The 11,495-nt window shown below is 47.9% G+C and overlaps 1 long non-coding RNA gene across 1 annotated transcript in view; it reads right to left on the bottom strand.

The window, feature by feature from the left end:
- Positions 1 to 10,576: 10,576 nt before the first annotated feature.
- Positions 10,577 to 11,495, bottom strand: part of LOC311583631 — a 2,643-nt gene continuing 1,724 nt past the window's right edge. Inside the window, exon 3 of the long non-coding RNA XR_014774613.1 lies at positions 10,577 to 11,044. This is a non-coding gene — a long non-coding RNA (uncharacterized lncRNA). The remainder of the gene's footprint in view (positions 11,045 to 11,495) is intronic.

The following is an 11,495-nucleotide window of genomic DNA, read 5'->3' as shown; positions in this document are numbered from 1 at the left end:
GGGGGAGTGTAGAGACAGAGGAGAATGTCTCAGGCTTGTTCAGGTAGAGGAAGAAGGGACCAGAAGCAGCTGTCCTCTGGTTTGGGATAGAGCCAAAACACAGAGCAGAAAGCCAGAACAAGAAAGAAAACCTGCCTCTAGAGATGCAAAGTACTCCCCTCGCCCCACCCCTGGCCTCCTGAACCTGTCGCAGCATCCCAAGAAATGTGGCCAAGGGGACCCTGCATTCAGCTTCAGGCAGTGCTGGGGAAATGCTGCTACTGAGAAGTGCTGCATATGACCCAGTTGGCTGAGCCAATTTTTCACCTAATTCTCCCAGGGTTTTCTAGGTATTCCATCTTGATTCCCGCCGTGTTTGTTGTTTTTCTTTTCTCCCACTTGATGGCATTGTCTTTTCTGTTTCCTGTCTTATCACATTGACTACTAATTGGTGAATACCGTGCAGGCTGCCAAATTGCTAAGGGGACAGGATTTGTGAAGAAACACTGGAGACTGGTACCACAGCCACAAAGTCCCTCTGAAATTTAGACAGTCTAGGCATGGGACCAAATGATGCTGAGAGGCAGGTCCAGGGACAATTCTGAGCAGAACTAGAGGAGCCCCTGCCTGGACATGTGCAACCAAAAATTCCTACAGGCTCCAAATCCAGAGCACAAGAACTAATGGGCCCCTGGCCAAGAGAAAGTGCGCATTCTAGCCACTATTAAACTATTGTCAGTTTGCTCATGTGAAAAATGTGAGAAATGAGATTAATTAGGATTCTCAATTTACAATCAGTTCTCCAAGAATATGGACTCAAATTAAATTAACAGCTGTTTTAATTTTCTCCTATACCTCCACGGTCTGATTCTTAATCACACTACATTCTAACTCTTATCATAAATGAATTATACAGAATCGCAGTTCACTGGCAAGTCTGTGTGTGCTGGCTCCTTTAAACCAAAGCCTTGAAACCACGCCTCCTTCTTGAGTGTTCAGAAGCTCTGATGGTGCAGCAAGGTATCCCAGGTCAGCCACACAGCTCTGTGGCCAACAGGGCAACAAAAGCTAAGCCTTAATGTGGGTTATTGGATTACATTTAGGTGGTTGCAGGTGGCCAGTGGCTGTGTCACTGTACATCACAGGTCTGGAGTCTGTCTGCTCAGGGGGTAAGCATAGATAACACCTACATTAGGTAGGGTTTTCTAAAGAAACAGAATTAATAGGATAGGTAGGTAAGTAGACAGACAGACAGACAGATGGTTATTAGATTAGATTGGCTTACAAGGTGTAGTCTGGGTAACCTAACAATGTCTGCCTCATCTTGGAGAGGCCATGAGGTTCAGGAGTTGCTCCGTCCTAGAGCCTGGATGTTTTGGTCATATCAATCTGGTGCTGAAAACCTGAGCTCTTGGTTTCACATGTTGGAATCCCAAAGAAACAGGTTCTAAATCTCAGCGAAGATGTCTCAGCAATAGGGTGGGAGGACTTTACAGTGAGAGTAAGGACACGCCAGCGAAAAAGGTTTTCTTATTCTGTGACCTTGTGTCTGGGCTGTAACCTAAAGATGTCACCAAGATTTAGGATGTGTCCTCCTGCTTCAATTAATCTGGTTAAGAAACTCTCTCTCTCACACACACAAGAAAGAAAGAAAGAAAGAAAGAAAGAAAGAAAGAAAGAAAGAAAGAAACTCTCTCGCAGGAGTGCCCAGCAGCTTGGGTTTTAGTTCATTCCAAATGCAGTCGATTTGACAACCAAGGTCAGTCATCGCAGCACCCATGTCACTACAGAGGGCATCTGCCAGTCCCCCACAGGGGACATCTGCTTGCTCTGTCCCTTGTTGTCCCCTCATCCTTCTGTTTCCATTGACATGTGCCATGCTGTGGGTCTGCCCCTTCTGAGAACACTTTTATGTACCCACAAAGTCCTGGCACCGTGTCCCCAAAGAATGGCCAGGCTTGAACCTGCCCTCACTTCACAGTCCTCACCAGCGCCAAGGCACCTCAGACTTGTCTGGCTCTTTGGTCTCGCTCCCTCTATGGTCACTCCTGACTTTAAGCTGTCTCCAGACTGCAACATCTGTCCTCTTCTGCCCGGACTTCTTATGATGTTCGAGACTTGAGCTAACCCCTACCCTTGCCCACTTCTCCTTCTTCCACTACACATCTCCTTTCCATAGTCATGGTGTGTGCAGCCCTCCATGGCTGCTGCCTCTTCCTATCCTTTCATTATTATTTTCTAGCCTGACTGCCTGTCTTTCCGCTGTAAGACTGTGGGGAGCTGCAGATGGGGAGCCAATTAGCTCATCGCGTAAGATGCAGGCTGTGATGTGGTCATGGAGCATCCCTCCTCCCCGCACACTCCTTCTTCCTCCTTGACAGGAACACAGTCCTAAGTTCTTTTCAGAAGCTGTGGCAAAGAGGGTGGCATCCATAGCTGCCCTCTCTTATGTACCTAGGTCCTGTCTTGACTCAGTTCAAGAGAGCCATGTTTTGGGGATGGAGGTGTCCTCCCTCTCCCTGTGCAGACACCGCATGCTGTCCCTGTCCTGAAGTGACAATGTGGCTGGCCCCTAGGGGCCTCTGAAGGCTAACCTGTTTCTGCCTTTTAGGAGAAGGTTCAATCTAGATGTTAAAAATCTTCCCCAAAAAAAAAAAAAGGCAGCTCTCACTTGCTAAGGATGGCACTGGTGTTTGGGAAATACCAGAAGTAGGCAACCCATGCTCTATGTACATCCTATAAATGGCTAATGGATTCGGCTGGCAGGCATGCACTGACAGACTCTTCATGTTAGTGTGCTTTCTCTCACAAATTGGCCAGGTCTCTTCATAAGTTCTGGCAGATAAGCCCCAGGGCCCATACTCAGGTGTCATGAAGACTCTTTCCCCCATCACCTCGCAGCTGTGATTCAAAGAGAAGGCCAGTAGCTTAAGGAAGAAACATTGGCTAAGGACTGAACTGGCTCCTAGTACCCTTCCCCCCACCTGAGCCACAGGTTTCCTGCCCTGCCCTGTGGGCTGGTTCTACAGGAACTGAGATTAGGCGATCTCCAGGGAACAATGTGAGGGGACACAGCACAACAGCAGGTCTGTGCCCGTGTGTGGGCACCTATTCTCATAAGCAGCCTTAGGCCAATTTTCTAACTTTGGCTATGAATTACATGCCACTGAGCTTCCCGGAGGTGTGAAGGGTTCAGCGTGTATGTTAGCTGCTTCTCTTGCTGCGGTAATGAAATACCTAACAACAAGCATCTTATTCTGGCTCACAGTTTGAGGGGATACAGTGTGTCGCTGGAGGGAAGGCATGGCAGGAGAATTGGGAAGCTGGATGGTCAGTCTGTATCTATACCCAGGAAACAAAGAGAGGCCCAACAAGGAAACATCAAGGCCTTTGTCCCCACATACTCCCCTCCAACCAGTGACCCACTTCCTCCAACAAGGCTCCAAATCTGAAGGGCTGTCTTCCCAAACACTGCCACCATCGGGGCACCAGGTGTTTAAAGCTTGAGTTTATGAAGAACATTTCACATTAAAGGGGTCAGGGCATTAGGAAGGTTGAGAGCCACTGGACTAGAGGCAGAAACATGGCAAGGTTCCTAGAATCACCATGGCAACACCGGCGCCATGTTAAAAGACACCTCCAGGCCCAGAGCTGTGGTCCAGGTGTCATCTTCTGCAGACTTCACTGGACAAGCTCAGCCCAGCTGCTGAGGCTTCCTTTGGGTTCTGGGCCCTGGTACAGGATTCCCCTGACCATCAGTCATACTGTGCCTGGAGACAGGACAGTCCTCTGAGTAGGAAGTGGCATTCTATAGGGTGCTGAGTTGTTTGGGCCTCAGAAGTCAGTCGTCTAGGCCTGCCCCCTCTCTCTGGTTCTTTACAGCCCATCCTTAGAAAACACTAGCATACAAGTCTCCAGATCAGGAAAGATCAAACACAGACAACCCCTCCCTGGGGTCTGTGCCATGGCTCACTTGTGGGGCCTCCAGAGGGAATAGTAGTAATGTAGTAATGTGTTTTCAGGCAGAATGTGCTCATCAGACTATCTGAGCCAGAGAGGAGGCGGCACAATGCGCTGGAAGAAGCCAGCTGCAGTATAGAGCTGTCAAAGCCACCATTACCCATGAAGACCTGGACACAAGCATCAGCACTGCCTGGGCTGAACGGTCAGCTCAGACATTGGCCAACTATAAAGACCCATGGCCCTGGCCAAAAGGACAGCTCTGCAATCCTGAGCCATGTGCCCAGCCTAGTCCTAGTTCTTAATTTCCCATCTGACCCACAGGCAGGACATACCTGACGCTTTTCTTGTTGACCACACAAACTTGCCTCCATGGGAAAAGAATGGGTGCATGCAGATAGCACCCAGGGCTTTGGGATACTTTAGAGGCTGAACCCAGCTGTGCTAGCTTAAAAGTCCTCCCTCAAGCTTCTCCCCCAGTAGGAATGAGGTACCGGGGACTGTTGTTCCAAGCACACCTTCTAATGAATATGGATTAAAATGGTAATAAACACTGAACAAATAATAGACACAATTGCCTTATAAAATAAATTCATATGTTTGAAAGTCATGGCATGCTTTGGGGATTTGTGTAATTTTCACATCTCTCTCACCTCTACCGGTGTTTGGCTTTCTCATTAGATTCTTATTTGGACAAAAACAACAGAGAATTTTGATGTACGAATCATCACCAAGACACTTGTAAACAGTTATCCTAAATCAGCCCTAAGGCTTCCCTTGTGCCGGCTCCAGGCTGACAGGTGTCTCTCTCCTGGATTTTGGATTACAGAGAGAAATGGATTTGTCCAAACATCATGTTCCGCTATGCGCACGTGACCTCTGGCCTATGGCCTCATGAGCTAGAAAGCAGGCAGTGTACCTGCCCCTCCCTGTTCCACATATCTATCTGCTCGCCCCACTTCCACTCTCCCCTCCCTCCCTCCCTCCCTCCCCCTCTCTCTTTCTCCCTGTCTCTCTCCTTCCCCTCCCCTTCCCCCTTCCCCCCTTTCCCCAGTCTTCTTTCTGTCCCTTCTCTGGCCTCTTTTCCATCATCACATTGTCCTTTATAAGGATCCTTCTGGTGACAAGGAGCCTACCTGTGTGTAACCTGAGATGACATCTCATCTGGAGATCTTAACTCCTCAACCTGCCCTGTGAGGTGGCACATTCACAGTGCAAGACTGAGATGCATCCATATTTAAGGACCACATCTGCCATGTCTGCCCTATGTACAGCCCACAGGTTGTCTACTTGTGACGTTCTCCCTAGGAACCACTACAGTGGCCTTTTTTCAAACACGAAAATACTGTGGATTTGCTTTTAGGGTAAAATATATAAGTCATACAGGAATGCTCTACTGTTTTAACAAGACTTGTGCTGTCTCCTCTAAGTGAATTTCTCAAAACTCACAGACAGTTTGCCTCTGTATCTACACTGAGGACAGTGCTGCCATCAACAGGACCACAGGATCCTATCAAGGCCTTATTTATAATTTTTAGAGGCAATTCCATGCTGTCCTCCATCCTAAGTACATGCCTCACACTCCAACAGACAGGCCTACAGCTGTGTGCGCAGTGGCAGTGTTCTGTGTATGGTACCAGATAATTTTAAGAAAGAAGGACTCAAATTAAATATTCTTACTGGAATAAGGTTGGGAGAGCACTGGGAGGTGACTAGAGTCATTACCTGATTCTTGTGATGATTTCAAAGGCATATGCACCCATCCATCCACCAGTTATATACACTAAGCGCCCACACTTTGGGTGTGCTGCTTACAAATGAAGCTGGTAAGAGCCAAGGACACATAGTCCCTAACTATTTTTCCTGGCAGACTTTAGCTTCCACTTGCCTAGTGGTTATAAAGTTATGCTTTCCTGCTTTCAGCTTTTGTGAGCTGCTGACCACTGGGTCTCCTCTCAGTGATCTCTCAGAGCGTGTAGATAATGTTCAAATGAAAGCTTGTGGTCAAGGTCACAGTGAGGTTTTCACAAGTGAAAAGGGTGGAAAAGGGTCTCACTGAACTCAGCGAAAGTATGACAGGCCTGGCTCCTTCAAGGACTCTGCGTAAGATGTGAGTCCTCCCTTGCTCTCCAGCCTCCAACACCTCCCAGCTGTGTTGGCTCCCAGACTCTTCCTCTCCCTTTAAAGATGATGACAATGGTAAGTAAGGTTCCCCAGCTCTCCTTCAAGGCCAGCTTCAATCTCTATGACCCTCTGAAACGGGGTCAAAGGGAAACCTCTCTGAGCTGAGACCGGCTGACCCACAAGCTTTCATCTCCCTTATAAAGTAAATGGTCACATCCCTGGGACCATGCACGGCATCTTTGAAGACGTCATTCTATAACCTGGACTACAGGATGGCTCGCATTAGGACCCCAGAGAGGCAAGTTGATGAGGCACCTTGGCTTTTATAGCTCTCCCCAACTACACAGATATGACCTGGAGATCTATGGGGAACGCTACTTCCCAGGGATTCAGTTTGAGCTTTGTTTTTGTGGTCCAGCGGGGCCTCACCATCCAACTCCAGTACAACCTGGCAATGCAGAAGTGAAGTGACTACTATCTGTGCCCTCGGTAAGCATTTACCACCACATGGTCCTCAGATGCTACCTGCTGCCCTGCTCTCATTGTCCCTGTCCCACATGGTGTTGCCATCAATGGAGCCAGTGGCATTCACCCTGAGGGTGGGGTGCTTTCTTAATTTCTTATCATTTGTTCATTCTAATAGATTTTCCCATGAACGGGGAGGGGGGGGTGGGGGTCTGAGGCCTCCGAGTCTGAAACTTTCTGCTAATGAAATTGTCCTTGACTGTTAAGTTAATGAAACTGCAGAGGGAATTGTTCAGGAACTGGGGGCAGGCCTCTGTCTTTCCCTGCTCTTTCAGATGACTCGGTTGGGACACAGTTATGACGGAGGATTGAGGCTACTTTGGATGGGGGCGGAGGCTGCAGAGTTGAGGCCATTTTTTTTTTGTCTGCCGTCATATAAAATTGAAAGCACAGAGAGTGCCAGGAGAAAGTTTTTTAAACTTTTATGAATTATTCCCACAAGGAGTCATAAGCATTTTTCACTGTGGCCATTTCAGCTCAGCGGAGCGGCGAGTGGCCGACAGCTGCCTGGTTTTGTGATTAAAGGCTATGCCTGCTGCCCGGTCACACGGGCCTGGAAGAGGGTGGACCGTGTCCTCGGGGCCAAATCCATCCAGTCAGGAAACAGGAGAACAAAATACAAGAACAAGCTGTGGTCCCGTGAGGAGTTGCTTCCCCTAGCCAGACTGAGAGGGCAGGTACTGAGTGCTGGGGTGAGAGACAGCCCCCCCAAGGAGAATGAACCGCCATGGCTGGTGTTCATACACACTTGACTAGAGGCTGCTATGGGCTATGAATTTCCGTTCTCAGGTTTTTTTATTAATTCATTTATATTACATCTCAATTGTTATCCCATCCCTTGTATCCTCCCATTCCTCCCTTCCTCCCGCTTTCACCCTATTCCGCTCCCCTATGACTGTGACTGAGGGGGACCTCCTCCCCCTGTATATGCTCATAGGGTATCAAGTCTCTTCTTGGTAGCCTGCTATCCTTCCTTTGAGTGACACCGGCCCCCCTTCAAGGGGACGCGGTCAAAAATGGGGCACCAGAGTTTGTGTGAAAGTCAGTCCCCACTCTCCACTTAACTGTGGAGAATGCTCTGTCCATTGGCTAGATCTGGGTAGGGGTTTGATGCTTACTGCATGTATTGTCCTTGGTTGGTGCCATAGTTTAAGCAGAACCCCTGAGCCCAGATCTGCCCATCATAGTGTTCTTCTTGTAGGTTTCTAGGACCCTCTGGATCCTTCTATTTCCCCATTCTCCCATGCTTCTCTCACCTAGAGTCCCAATAGGATGTCCTCCCCTCTATCCCACTTTCCTGATAAGTAAAGATTTTCATGGGACTTGCCCCTTGAGCTAGTGTCCAGTTATAAGTGAATATATACCATTTGAGTCTTTTTGCTTCTCGGTTAACTACTCATTATGGTCATTTCTAGTTCAATCCATTTGTCCGCAAATTTCAGAAATTCCTTGTTTTTAATAACTGAGTAGTATTCCATAGTGTAAATGTACCACAGTTTCTTTATCCATTCTTCTAGTGAGGGACACTTAGGCTGTTTCCATTTTCTGGCTATTACAAATAAGGCCTCTAGGAATCCAACTCTACCTCCATATGGTTTCTAGTAGAAGTTAGTATGCACACATATGCTCTGCCAGGGAGCTGCAATGTCTCCACATACTTAGGTGGAGCTCAAAGGTACATTTGAGAGCTGGCTGAAGACGTCATGACCTTCCGTGAGCCCACTTCCTCCTCCCCAAAACAAGAACCTCTGAGACAATCACACACAGATGTTAAGTTCCTAAGGTACAGCCCTGATTGAGATGTCTCCTGCTGGCCCATTAATGCCCTCAATCGGTACTTTTCATCTCTGATGGCCTGGTGATTAGCTGTGCAGTGCATATAGCCCTTGTGTCTCCTCATCCACAGTTCCTCATCCCCTGTTAGCTATCACGTGACCCTTTCAAAGGAACTAGCAGGTCTCTGCAGAAGGCACAGTGTTATCGAGCAGAGAGTACCTCCTTCTGTATGAAGCACGTGCCAAGGTCTGTTCTGTCCCTGGACCACCTGGGTCTGGTACCCATGACAGGGGAGTTCCCTGAGCGTCTACTATCTTGTATCCTACAGTTTCCTGTGTCCTGAGGGAACTTCACTAAGCAATGGTGATGCTTTTGCTCATATCCCAGCTCACTCTGTAGGTTCCTGTGCATCCTGGAGTGAGGCTCCTTTGTGGGAAGTGACAATGAGGGACTGTCATGACTTGACTCTGAGATATCCCCTTGGGGGCTCACGTTTTGGAAACCCCATTGCCAGCTGATGGTTTTGGGGGAAGTGATGTGGCCCTTAGATGGAGTGACCCCTTGATGCGTTCATCATGTGCTGGTATTATTGAGAAGTGGTAAAAGTAGGAGGTAGGAGCTTGTTGGAGGAAGTGAATCACTGGCGTGTGCCCTGGAAACATATATCTTATTTCCCGTCTCTGCCTCGCCGACACTTCTCAGCTTCTATGATATAGAATCTTGGTTCACATGCTCTGGCCACCATTATTGTTGAGCCTTATCTCAGATCCCAGGGGAACCAGATGGGCTGGTCAACTTGACACAAGCTGGAGCTATCTGAAAAGAGGAAACGTCCATTGAGAAAAATGCCTCCAAAAGATCCAGATGTAGGGCTTTTTTTTTTCTTTTTCCTTTTTTCTTTTTTCTTTTCTTTTTTGAGATAGAGTTTCTCTGTGTAGCCTTGGCTGTCTTGGACTTACTTTGTAGACTAGGCTGGCCCAGAGATCCTCCTGCCTCTGTCTTCCTGAGTGCTGGGATTACAGGTGTGTGCCACCATACCCAGCTGTAGGACATATTCTTGATTAGTGATTGGTTGGAGGAGAGCCCAAATCATTATGGGTAGTACTATCCCTGCATTGGTGGTCCTGGGTCTATAAGAAAGCAGGCTGAGCAAGTCATGGGGAGCAAGGCAGTAAGCAGCACCCCTCCATGGCCTCTGCATCAACTCCTGCCTCCAAGTTCCTGCCGTGTTTGGGTTCCTGTCCTGACTTCCTTCAGTGATGGACTATGGATATGTAAGCATAAGCCATATAAACCCTTTTCTCCCCAACTTGCTTTTGGCCGTAGTGTTTTATCATAGCAATAGTAACCCTGACTAAAACACCAGTTGACTTTGAACTGAACCTTCTGACAGCATGAGACAAATGAGACAAGCCACACCTTCACATTATTTCTCTGAGGTGTTTGTCACAACACCGGAAAGCTGTCAGCAACTATGTCCTGGGTACCTGTGAGATCCTAGGAAGCCTTACTCCAGGGGCTGTTTCTTCCTTGTCAACCCCAACACCACAGGTTCCTCTTTAACCTGCCAGGGATTTGTGGAGGTGTCCATAAAGAACTTAACCTTGCAAACACCTGTGACCCAACGGTGATCACAAACAACCCTAAACATATGCCCTGTCTCCCAAACAACCTACGTGCCTCTGAGGGCAGCATCACACTAAGTTTATCCTTGGTTATGTCCCATCTAGCTGCACCCTGCCCCCCTTAGGCTGAGTCCCCCAGACTGGTTCCTCTACTCTCATAGATGTGAGTTCCCAGATCCCAGAACACATATCTCTCCCTGGCAGTCTCAGTTCTTGCCTGCCCATGTGTCTTGGGAGCAGGTGGCAGATGTTCTTCAAATGTATGCGCCCTTCTGTCCTCTCAGCAGAGCTGTCCATGGGAGCATCCCTTGCTTCATTGCCATATTCTGGTCTCAACCAGATCCTGGAAAAATGCAACAGAACACTGCATAAAGGCAACACTGTCTTTGCGCTTTTGTCACATGTACATACTACTTTAAAACGTCTAAGCAACAAAGAACAGGTACCCTGTCCTGGTCTCAGCCCTCATCCACAGTAGCAGCCTTAGAGCCTGGCATTCGGCAGCAGTGTCACATATGGCCAAGCATGTGCACACACACAACATTATGCACAAATTCGGACACTTATACACTTTTCATCCAATAATTTTAATCTGAATGTTTTAATATTGGTATTCTTGTGGTTATATTTCTGCATCAATGAACATTCCTTTTAATGCCTGTGTAGATTCCATTGCACAGCTACATGACCCCACTGTGGTGTTTGGGTCTTCTTTGTTTCCTTGCCTTTGTAGAATAGCCATTTCATGAAACTCTATTCTCCTGTTGTGAATCCAGACATGTGTAGCTCCTCCCTCGAGGATGATGCTGCAAGGGCAGTCAGCTTGCTGAGTTATGCACATTTCCTTATCATGGTGCCCACCATGCAGTCGGCAAAGCAGAACCGAGGGTACCTCTACTGTGGCTCCATGCCCACCAGGTGCTCCCACCCTGTGCTTTGGCCAGGCTGGAGTTACACTATGTTGTGACATGAGTCCCTGTTTCCTTCTCCCTCACATACGCTTCCTTCCTTGAAGACATTTGTTTCCTCTTCTGCTTTCTGTTGATATCCGCACCCTATGAAAGCAAAGCAGGGCCAGGTGTGCTCCAACCTGTCCACCATCCTTCTGCCTTCAAGGCAATTAAAACATCACCATACCCTTCCAGAATGGAAGCCCACCTTGTTCCAAACAGAGGGTACAAGATTAAGGCTTGTTGACCATAGAACTTAGGTTTTGTGAGGCCTTGAAACATCCCCTGTCTTAGACCTTGATTCTGGGATGACACCCAGTCAAAGCTCAGTACCACCTGCCACATATGGTAGCGTGCCATCTTGAACCAGGCAGATTTTGTCTACCAAGATACTAAATAACAAGAGTCCCCAGGTGACCTGAGACCAGCTCAAAACACCCACAGAATCTCAGAGACGGAAAGCCACTGTTGTTTCTAACTGTTAAACCCAAGGGTTGGAATAACTAGCTATAGATAATGACTTAGGCTTGACATGGGAGTATATGAGGCCCAGAGC

This window comes from Acomys minous (genome assembly GCF_964271855.1).
Source record: "Acomys minous genome assembly, chromosome: 2".
Classification (NCBI taxonomy): domain Eukaryota; kingdom Metazoa; phylum Chordata; class Mammalia; order Rodentia; family Muridae; genus Acomys; species Acomys minous.
Note: the sequence above shows the minus strand (reverse complement) of the source record. Positions and strands in the feature narration are given on the sequence as shown.